Below are 12,310 nucleotides of genomic sequence, written 5' to 3'. Positions count from 1 at the left end.
TTGTGTTATGGTTCAGGGAATTTTGAGAGAAGAATGACTGAATTAGGGACCGTTCTGCAGTTCTTTCTCCCCCAGAGCAGAGTAACCTCTGCGTTTCCTTCACAGTCATTTCCCCGTCTTTCCCCAGATGTGCAAGACCAATCCTGCTGACCAGTGCAGGATTTCTTTGCAGGTGGCACCTTCCAAATCTTCTGGCAGCCACACTCTTGAAGAACATTTGCAGATACAGTGCTTGGTCTAGACAGAACGGTGCAGAATGCGCTACAAATACCCATGTAGACAGTGCCGCAGAAGCAGTACCTGCTAAATTTGGCATCGCTTGATATCATACAAATTTAGAATTGTGAGTTGAAATCAGTCTTGTTTTCCATCGCCCTGCAAGGATTCATGAAGCTTCTGATGACATTTGCCTTGTCTCTTAAAGAGGATGGTTATCTTGACCCAAATCAGAGTGACAGAATCTCAGCTCTGCCTGAAGCACCGAGCTCATGAAAGCTCCAGGTGATTCATACTCCCAGCAGGTGCAGAGAGCTTTGCATTCTCCCTTCTTAAGGAAGGGAAATCCATTTATTTTGCCCCTGTGAAGCTGCAGTTTGGTTTTTAGACTGGAACCCCTCGGAGCGGTACCTCAGAAAGCAACACAACAAAATGGGGCAGCTTTGGCCTTGCTGAAATTCCATTCCCATAATGGAAGGATATATTCAGACATTTGGCCTACTATCTTTTTTCCCTGTAATATATTAAGAAGAAGCAGCCAACACATCAGGCAGCAGCATTAAAACAGTTCCTGTAATGCTTACTAATTGAAGTAAATGGGAATTTGGCCTGAGAGAGGACTGCAGGATGCTTTCCTTCAAACTGCAATAACATTAAGTCATCCCTATTGCTGCAAAGCAGATTCACAGCAGAGTTACTGGTCATAATGTGAATTGTCTCTTGCCATACACAAAAACATACGTTTTGTAGCTCCATTTTCAAACAAGATTAATAGTTTTGAGTGGAGCTGAACACAGCACAGAAGGGCACCACACAAAATGCCAGTTGTTGAGCCAATGCACTTGAATGCTGACCTGCAATAGCCTTATTATTTCAGGCCTGGATCTCTTTCAGTGCACGTAGACAAAGTGATCATATTCTGCTTAATTGTGCCAAATTATGTCATGATTTTTGCAGCCTGGCTGATTGCCTGATGGGGCTTAGGCTGAGACCACCAAACTCATTGCTCTCGTCTCCCCAGCTGATTCCAAATCCAAAGTCTTCATGAGTGACAAATGGGGGCATTGTTTCTTCCTCCCACGGTGCTATTTTATTCCTCTGAAATTACAGTTATTAAAATGTTTCAGCCAGTTGAAATCTACTCAGGCACATTAAAATGCTGCAAAAGTGCTGTATCAAAGTGGAAAGGTTTTAAATCTGCAGTTCTGTCATAGGATAATGCAGTTTAAATATAGTAACTGTTTTTTCCAGTCAGCTTGCTCTTTGATTTCATGGTATTATGTCAAGGGGGTTTTTTTCCTCTCTCCCCCTTTAAGAAGCTTATAGCTTAAACAGCAAAATGCAAAAAAATCCTGACATGAAACAATCACACAAAAACAGCAGAGAAATCAGTGATAAAATACAAGTTTAATGTTGACAATTAAGGTGATCTGAGTTTAGTCTGAATCATTTTTATTCCTTGGCAATAAGGAATAATGCTGTTCCTGGATCAGCAGCAGGTAGAATTTGACTTCCACAGAGACCAAGAGAATGTGAACACAAAGGATGGTGTTGCTGCTGGGAGATTTCCAGAACTGGATCACTGTTCCTGTACAAAGCAGCTCCTTGCTGCCTTGGAATTCTGATCTCAGTGACAGTAACTAGAAGAGATCACAGTTTGGGTTGGTACATCTCTTATTTTATTTCTTTATCTTATTTATAGCCATTTGGTTTGTTGCTGAAGGCTCCATTAGAGTATTTGCCACAATGATCTCCATTTCCTTGCTTGGAACAATCTTTCTGTCTGTCCCATTCTGATGTCAGTAGGAGATCTAAAAGGATGGGAGAGAGAAGCATTATGTCAGAACCAAGATCCACTGTGCATATCTAAAAAAAAAAGATTTATCCATATTTGATGGCCAAGTTGTTTCTCTGGAAAAGGAATCATCTTGACTGTTGTCTTAAAAATGCACAACAACTTTAGAAATAAAGCCCTGGTTGGTGCCCACGAGATTTGAATTCTTATCTTATCCTGACCTGAATTTTCCATCTAATTAAGGTCTAATTCTGATTAATTTGGCAGCTCGCTGCCATTTTTTCCCTATGTAAATATTCCTTGTGGGCTTCTGGATCTCAGTTTTGCTCTCTGCAGAAGGGGCTGAGGATCCTGCTGAGCTTGTGGGGTGCTGTGTGGCCAAAGCACAGTATTTATAAAGTGTCAGTTTGTTGTTTGTAAGGTGTTACAGAATTGCTCTGGATTCCATATCTGCAACGAGCTGATGAGTACTGGTAGTGTCATAGCTGTGATCACACTGTATGGTATGATCTGTAGAACTTAATAGCACAATAGAAGTTGAATTATTTTCCTGCAAGACGTGGGCCACCACTTCCTGAGCAAAGAAGTTGCTTCGTTTTTGAAGCCCTTGGTCGGGAGAGCAGAACCAGTTTGAAACTGGACACGTGAACACACAGCACAGCCTTGTTTCTTATGGTGTTAAAACTCCAGTTCTTTTTTTTTGGGGTGGTTTCTTTTTGTGTTTCTTGAGTGTGTTAGAGATATTAATGTGGCATTTAGAGTTTCCCTTTCGCTCTCTTCAGGATGTATTTTACACTGTTGGGCCAGGGGAGCTCCCCTGCTCCTTAGTGGGCTGATGAAAAGTCCTGGAAACTCCCAGCTACAAGGTAGGGCAATAATTGCTCTGGATTTATAGTACCATTGTATCCCTCTCTAGGGACACTATAAATTCAAATTCCTTTCCTGCTTCATAGATATTCCTGGGAACAAAACCAGTTTTATACACTGAAAGCAAAACAAGTGGATTGTGCTCATGCACATTGCTTTGCATGATCCTATCTGGGGTAGGATGGATGAAGGAAAGGATGCCCTAGAAAAGTACAAACAGCTACACTGTCTTATATATTTATTAGTCTGGGCATGCTGATATTTATATTTGTCTGAGACCAGCAGTGACAACCAGGAGGTCGCTCAGTAATGCTGGTTTTTTATCTTTTCACCTTTTATTTACTCAGGCTATGTACAGTAACACCTCAGTTAAAGTGAACCATCTGAATGGTTCACTTGTTTTTGCAACTTTTTCTTTCATTGTAATCTCTTGACCCCATCAGAGGCTGTAATCAAGGTGTTTCTACCACAACATTTCCTTTTTCTCAGTGTTGTAGCAGGGTAACATGAACAGTGCCACCATGCCACGGGTGTCTGTCATTCCCCAGGTCTGCTGAATCACAGTGAAAAGTCGCATGGTCTGACTTTCCAAGACTGAAGGGAAGACCTGCAGGTGCACTCCATGTGAGCAGCAATAATGTAAGAGTGAAAAGCTGCCCTTAGTCATGGAGATGACTCCATTTTCAGCCGTGGTTTGGGACTAATGGCACATGACTACAGCTTCTCTTGGATGGGGGACACTTTGGGATATGACACAAGCTGAAGTTTCTGTGCTCCCTGTGGAGGATTTCCTCCAAACTCATAGCCAGTTATTAGTAACACAGTGAAGTAACACACTTCAGTTTTCAGACACTGGTGAAGTTCTTGTGTACCATCATACAAGCTCTTTTATTGGTTATTTAATATAAAATTCTTTTGAGGTGATTTTTTTCTCTCTCTCTCTCGTGAAATAAGGCAAAATGAGGCCTTGAAACCAAACGCTCTGTTTGGTTCACCAGTTAAATTCTTCCAGTCTGAACCCTCAGAAATCCATGGAACCCTCAATCCACACAGGTTTTGGTTTTTCAAAAGGCAATATTTTTGTGGTAAGATTAATGGGTACAATTACAGTGTGTCTGTCACCTTCCCCTACCTTTCCTAAGGCCTTCACAAACGCTTCCCAACATGGGCTGCTCAGGAGGAGAGGACAAGCTGCTGGACTGTGGGACTCTAACCAAGCCTGAACACGTTTTTCTTTAGTGGATTAAATGTTTTATTGATCTTCTATGTTTCCACTTCCTCACCTCATTTCTAACCACTCAATACACCCCATATAAGTCTTTCACAGACATGAGAGATTTTCAGAGAGGCTTTCACCTCCCAAATTACCTCTGGTAGTTTTTGGTCACTCACAGAGCAAAAATTCTTATGGTTTATCTCTCAGAGCTCGAGGCTTCCAATATGAGAGATCTGGTTTTCTCTGCTTCTTATGCATAGATTTATTATATGTCAATGGTGTTGCATGTGAACTCAAATTATCCTGACCTACAATTCTCATTCTATTTAAAGGTTTTGGATTTCTAAAAGATTGTTTAACTCCTGGGTGGTTTTTGGTTGGGTTTTTTTTCCCCTCAGTTCTGTTAGAAAAAGAAAACCTCCCCTGAGTCATATTTTAAAAATACTTTTAAGCTCTTAAAGATGCTTCTACTCCCATGGCTCAAAGCAGTATTGAAAAGATATTCATTTTACCACCTACAATTGCTCAGATGGAGAACTTAAAGAATTCTTTTCCACTCCCATGTTGAAACTGTGCTGGTTTATTCCTGTTCCTAGAAGTGAGCTACAAGGATTTTCCTGCCATGTGCAGGTTGGGCTTTCCATGAGAACAATACTATCAAACTTATCATTTAATATTAATAACATAAACATTATTATTAATTATTCATTATTATAATTATTATTATAATATAATAATAATAACAATAATAATAATAACAGTAGCACAGATACTGTGGTTGCTGTTACTTGATTTCTTATTTACATTCCCAGCTTCTAATCCGGGGTCTCGAGCATTTCGTAAACCTTCCACGAAAAGGAAAATTGTGTTCTAGAACATCCCTGAGAGAACAGGATTCTCATCCCCATTTCACAGGAACGGGAGCTGAGGTTCAAAGTCACAGTCACACAGTCTATGGCAGAACTAGAAATAGAAATGGTCTCCTGGCTCCCAGTCCTCTTTCTTCTCCAGTCACCCTAAATAGTTTCTGGTGTAGTTTTGTAAGACGTTCATCACATGATTTTTCAAAAATCCTGTCCTATTTGTTAAGGAAAAAGAAAAGAAAAAAATTATTTTGAAAAATTAAAAAGTGATAAAAAAGGAGACTATCTAATTTTTGAAAGAGGTTGCCAAAATGATTTTAGTGGACAATGCCATCCAAATTTCATGAGTTAATCCTGACCATAAGTATGCCTAAAATAGATATCTTTGCCTCCAGCTAATCAACAGGCTTACTGCCTAAATAATTTATGTATAACCAACTAGTGGAAACTAGATCCTTCTGTGATTTCCCCAGACACATATTCTGCATGTATCATGTATATCCTTGCCTATTTCTGATATTCATTTGAAATTCAGTTGGGACATTTCAGAACACTTTTGTGCTCCAGCTGTATAGCTCTAAGAAAAAGCCAGCTGGAGACATAATACAGAATCTTTGAACTGGGCAAAATACTGTTTAAAATCCAAGTGCATAGTAGATGAAGATTCTGACTTTTTTTTAAATGAACAATCAATTTGAATTTTAATAAAATACAGTTCTAACTCTAACACTGGCCCACGTGGGCCCTATTTTCTTTCTGCCCTATTTTGGTAATAAAATAATGGTATTTAGCAACAAAATTCAGTGATGATATAGTGATAGGCAGACAAAGAGATAAATGTGAGGTGTGAGAGGATGATTAAATAAAATGAAAAATTAAATGATCATAAAATCTCATTTTCTTGTTTACAGCACAGGAAAAGTGAAAAACATAGAGTACCAAATTATGCTTTTTGGACACATTTGTGTAATGTTGCCTTCAATGGACTACAGAAATGAAGCTTGGTTTAAAGCTCACTCCATTGGGGAGAAAACAGATTTTCTTTTCCAGTGTCTGCAAACAGAAAACAAAAGCATTTTCAGTTGTCCTGCCTTGTTCTGACTGCAAATGCAAGAACCTATTTCACATCTATACCTGAAACAGAAGGTACGGTGCAAACTGTCTATCCTGAGTTCATCATTTTTATCCAGAATTCCCAGCTGGAAAATACAGCCTGTCTCTTGTGGATAGCAAAGGCAATTCCTGCTCAGTCTGCTCTGCTGTGCCAGGAATGCTGGGGATTGTTTACTCTACCTGTTGGGGCTTGCTGCAAAATCAGGGCCGCGTCGGAGCTCCAATCAGCCCCTCAGGAGGGGGAGGAGGAGCAGCAGGTACTCCAGGAATAACTGAGGTGTGGCAGCCAGAAATCCTGCGGCACTGAAGGAACACAACCAGCACTGTTGCTCCTCCACAGGGGCTCGGCTGTGCTGGTTGGTGCTGCTTTCACCTGGGGAGCTCCCCGAGGCACCGAGCAGGAGCAACGCTTGTGGAGCTCTTTGTACCCCTGCAAAGGGAGTGAGAAGAGCTGTTGTTCCAAAAAACATAATTTTCCATGCGCATCTGCCTCTCCAATCCAGCAATTCCCATCTATTCTCTGCAGTTAGCAGTATCACCATGTTCCCCTGTCCTGGTTTTGGCTGGGATAGAGTTAATTTTCCTCCCAGGAGCTGGTGCACTGTGGTGTGTGAGCAGGGGCTGTGTGGGGTTTAGTGCCTGCTGGGTTAAACCACCTCCTGTCTTTGCGTATTCCATCTCTGCACAGTTGAAATTCCTCCAGGCCTGAGCCTCGGGGCAGTGTGTTGAGTTCATGTACCATTCCCAAATGTGAACTTGATTACCTTGCAGATACAAGAGTTTGCTCATCTCAGATGTCACAGAAAAGACTTAAGAAGGAAAGACGAATGAAAATCTCCTTGAGAGTGGTAAAGGCGTGGATTGTTTCTGGCCTGGATCCATGAGGCACCTGTTTATGACAACTGTAGGAGGGGATAAGTGGATTTGCTAATTCATATTTGCCGTGCAGAACTCCCTGCTGCTCTGCAAAGCCGAGAGATCTCCCTGATTAAACTGACCTTTAAAGGCAAGCACCACTTTTTAAAAATGTCCAATCACTGAGCTGTGGGAATCTGACAGGTATTCCTTCAAAACCTGGGGATGCTCATCATCCATAAGAAAATGTGGAGCATCCAATATCCTCGTACATTGAGACAAGTTGGTTCCACCTTGTGACACCCGTTCAGGCCTCAGGATCCTGGAATTAGCATTTCATAGCCATTTCTTGCTGAATTTGGGTGCTGGAGCCATGAACAACTGCTGTTGCTTCTGTGTTTCTTTCTGTACAGACATCATGGCTGATGGGGAAGAGATGTCTGTCCGTGTGGCGTGGGATGTGTGCAGCTCATCTCAGCTGCTTTCTACATGAACAATTTCTATTTGAAAAGCTCTGGTCGCCACTGGAAACCAAGACTTTCCAGTTAAATCCTTTTGTTTGGTCCTGGCTGACACACACAAAGTTGGGGTTTGTTGCTCTTTCTGTACGTTTTGATTCCCTTTGAATCATCCAAACAAGAGGCCTGAAGGCCATGGTACACCAAAGCAGTACCAGTAGTTTGGGGGTTTTTTGCTGTTTTGGCTCAAAGAAGAATCAATTCAATTATTCTGATTAGAAAAGAGGTTCAGTCAAATTCATTCTCACTTCAGTTTGGGGAGAGGACATTCCCTCTCCTAAGTGTGATGAAATAAAAAGGACACATTGAATGGGGTTGGTTTTAGGAAGAGAATATCAAAATCTCAGGCTATAAATTCACCATGACAGCAGAAACATGTGTCAGATTTGTGGATGGGTTGGCTTTGTGCCAGCCAGCAGTTCTTCCCTCTAGATCATGTGTTGTCTACGCGAACCTCTTTTACTTTATGCTGCCATAATCTTTATATGTCTGTCCTCTCCCAGGGTGAATAAATGTCACACAGTACATTCTGTCCCATCTGTCACAAGTGCTATTGTGTGTCTGGATCCATATTGGATTAGTACTGATGAGAGATCCTGGGTATTTTATACAAAGTGAGTATCAAGGAGGATTTATAGAAAATACAGACACAGGAACAAAGCTCTTATGGAAGTAGCTGCACTAAAGCAGTCTGTTGAAACTTGTTTTGGAAGGTCATTCCCTTATTTCAGAGAAGTTTGGGAGAGGTCTGACGTTTTTATTAGTAATTGTTTATTCTCTGAGGTGCAAACCAGCTGTTGTGGCTTTCACATGACAAACCATGTAAGTATCTGCGATAAAACTTCCTAGTAATATACTTTCAGAAAATTCTAGAAAAAAGCTGTCCCAGACATAGAAATGCCACAATGTCAGGTCCTCCCAGACCAAAAAAAGTAAGATGCGAGATCGGCAAGATAGGAATGTCCCTTTTCTGAAGGCATAAAGTTTCCACATTTAGCTCTGGAGTTTCATGGCCTTCCACCTGCCACTGGGCAGAGCGGTGACCATTTGTTGGCTTGCAGGGCAGTGTCATTTCAGGAAGAAATTCCACTTGAAATGGAGAAAGTGAACGTTTTTGTGAGGTGTAGATTCAGTTACTTCCACGACAGCTGCTTGCAGAAAGAAGCCAAGCACTTCAGAGAATGGTTTTAAAGAGGCCGAAATTCTCGACAAACCACCCGGCTTTCTTTTCACTGCATTCCCACAGAAACAGCAAATAATTAATTGAGGCCAAAATACATGTCATACTGAGTTTGCATTAGCTGGGAGTTTTGGAAATAATTAAGAGCAAAACTGTTAATGCTCCATTTAAATAGCTGCTGCCTATCTGTCCAGTCTGAAAGCCCAATCTGTTGTGTTCAATCAGCTTTCAGCTGCTCCTTGCCAGCAGCCTAATTCCCCAGTCTTGTCTCTGTACTGTGCTTGTGCATTCCACTACCTGCTAAGTTAAACCCTGCAGTCCTGGTCCTGCAGGGAGATTTCTGGTGCTATTCAAACCATCCCCACTGGGTCAGGATTTATCCCCAAACCTGGAGGCTCTGGGGATCCACACCAACACGCCTGGTTCCAGGGGAGCCCCCCGTGGGTGGAAAGGGGGGTCAGCAGCTGTGGGGTCCATCTCCCAGGATTAGGGCTGTGCTCATTCATACCATTCTCTGTGCATTTATCACTGTCTGACATGCTGCTGACCTGCAGTGTTTCCACCTTGTTTTTAAGTGATCTAATGCAAGAGTAAATTGCTCATCTGAACTGCTCCTTGCCACGGTCACACTGCACATGATAACATATCTCGGTTTTCCTCCATCTCTGTGTTTCTGTTTCACATTCAGTACTCTGGCTAATCATTCATATTGCAAGAAGATTTTAAAAAATAATAACAATTGAACTCATTATTGCTTTGCTTGTGTAAATTGAGAGTGAACTCTGCAGGGGAGTCTCTGCTTAGGCCTGGCAGTTCTAAAGCTGTGTGGGGAGTGCTGGAAATCCAGTGCAGTGAGAGGTGTTTGCAGGTGCAGAGCCATTCTAAGCCTCAAACCTGTACCACCAGTTCTATGCTGAGAAATGTGTATCAAAAATGACAAAGTTCACCGCTGAGGCATTTGGAAGGAACTCAAGAGCAATTCACTGACCTTTGCAGATTAAGTAATGCATATTGTCACAAGGAAGTGATATTTGAGTAACAGCAGCAAACGTGCACAATCATCCTCCATTAACCTCTCCCTGGGAGCAGGCAGGATCTCCTGACCCACACATGCTCCGTGTTCTTGGCATGTTGGGAATATGTTTGCAGTGGACACATCAGCTCTCTGAATATGGCAGAGGGTTCTTCGTGCCGTGCCTGCCTTTTTTCGTTCCCCCTGGAAGTGTCCCTGGGCAGGAAAGCGGGAAGGAGGCCGTGGAATGCGTGTGCAGGTGGAATATTGAAGGTTCTGTGCTCTGCTCTCAGGTCAAACAGGGGCCTCAGTTTTCACTGAATTAAACGGGACCAGTGTTTGTGTAACTTCCACTTAAAGGGAGCCACAAAAAGCAGTTTTGGTGCTTTTGCAGAAAGTTTCTGTCACAGAAAGAGGACATGAATGAAAATGAGCCACGTCTACAATTCAAAATTTGAATGCGATAAAAGTTAAATATGCTCTTTTTTTTTTCTTTTCTAATTTGTTAACTCATTTATTTAATTTATGGGAAAAAATTTATAGGAAACTTTTTTTTTTCTTTCTTCTGGAGAATGAAATAATCTGTTCAAGTGCAAATTAATATGTCATGTTCTTATATGACTTGCAAGAAGATGATTAGTGGGTCTCCTTCTCCAGCCTTTTTTCCACTTTTCTAATTCTACTGGAAGATTATTTTCAGACTCACTGTGTTGGTCTTTCTTTATGTGGCTTGTTGCACCCTGAAATAAATTTGCCACTCTCTTGCTAACTCAGTGTTTTAAAAACTACTTCTTTTATTTCGGAATTCTCGGTACAACATTACACGTTTAAAAAATTGTATCAGTGAAAAAGAAAAAAAAAATCTGTTCATCAGTCTTAGCACTTGAGCTCATAATTGTGTGTCAGATGAAGAAAAAAAAAAAAAATTGGAGCTCTCCAGAGCCCCTGGACAAGACAATCACTTTACCTCGGGACATTGAGATAATTTATCTGGGTGACTTAGAAAAATGCCAGATAAGACTGAAATTTGGAGAGGCTGAGCCATGTCCAGGCTCAGCCTTTGGATTATCAAGAATAAATCCAGCAACTGGCATGTGAATGTGATAATGCTGTAGATTCCAGCATGGAAACAGGAAACTGTATTTATGAGGCAGAAACATATCAGAGATTAATTCAGTTCTATATATAATATATACATTTTACAGATACAAAATCTTTGCCAGAATGTGCATGATTTGCAAGTACACTGAAGTTAGAAAATGCCAGAATAAAGGTTGCCTTTCCATGTATATGCCCTAAAGGAATCTTTAATTACAGGATCCCTGGCTGCTTTCTCTAACGCTGAAATTTTCTCATTTCAGTGCGAGCCTGACTTTGCAGCCTTAATACTTTCTCTTTTACATAAAGACTTTGGGATGAATTTTCCCAGGTCTTAAAAAAACAGTGGTAAATGATGATACTCCATCCTACCATCATCAATTTACAACCTTTATGTGTCATCCCAGGAGCTTCCTGAGGGGATTTACCCGGTGCTGGTGTCATGCTGAAGCCTGAGCAATGACCCCATGTGTCTTCTGTGATGTGACATAAAGCTGCAGGTGTCAACAAGACTGAAAGGTAAGGGAGCACCTGAGCAGAGTTTTAGATTAGTTATTTATTGTTGCTCTCTCTCATCCTTTTCTCTTCATCACAGTACTTATTGTGCAACCATTACCAGCAGCCACGTGAGCTTCCCACACGCAGGTCACTTCTGCCCATGCAAATGAGTGTCAAGTGTTTCATTTCTGATCTGCTAACGTTCAAAAACTACTTTGCCCTTGGTTTGTGCAGCTGTGAATGATGGCACACAGTGCTACAGCCTGCAAATCCAGGGCCCGTGTGCCGAGGAGGGTTCCACTTGCAGCTGATTTTTGCCCTGTAGTTGTAATTCAGAGCAGTCACAGTGACAGCACAGAGGTTAATAATGATTTAGCACTCACTCACTGCGCTGGATCATTACTCCTTGTCTGCCTCTCTCTGTTGTGGATTGAAGACTTTGGATCAATAGTGGCAGCGGGCAGAACCTCATAAAAATTGTTCATTTCCTAGAATCTATTTCCATGCTTAGGCATTTTGTATCTCTAACTGAGGGGGGAATATTTCACATCTCTCTCTGTGCACAACAGAAATGCCCCCAAATTAGTATTCACTTCTGCTGCACTCCCAAATTCCAAATTGTCATAGAAGAGGAGCTTTTAGGACCTGGGAACCTGACTCTAATGAGAAAGCTTCAGGGTAGGTAAAGGTCCTACCTGTGAAGATCCAGCCAGGGCGTGAGAGGGTTAAGTGCTTACTGTATGTTGCTTTTTAATTGATTAATTTAAGCCAGGGCTATGCACCTGGTACTGAAACTGCAAACTGAAGGTTCTCTGTAAGATCTGGAAACAGCAACAGGCTTGCTTCCATAAATAATACTGAAAGTTAAACAGTGATTTCACAAGGTCCAGGACGTAGTATAAATAAGAAAGCAGAAATATCCAGGAAATCCTTGGTTAACAAATGTTTTGTTTTAAACGTTATATGCTTTTCTTGATCTCTGAGAATCATCTTCACAGTCGACACTAAACTGAGAGAAGTAAAAAAAAAAATATGTTCTCTGACCTGAGCAGGATATTTTGTCATACTGAAAGCAGAGT

The sequence above is a fragment of the Myiozetetes cayanensis genome, unplaced genomic scaffold (genome assembly GCF_022539395.1).
Source record: "Myiozetetes cayanensis isolate MyiCay16 unplaced genomic scaffold, myiCay2020 scf21, whole genome shotgun sequence".
NCBI lineage: Eukaryota > Metazoa > Chordata > Aves > Passeriformes > Tyrannidae > Myiozetetes > Myiozetetes cayanensis.
This window is presented reverse-complemented; position numbering follows the sequence as displayed.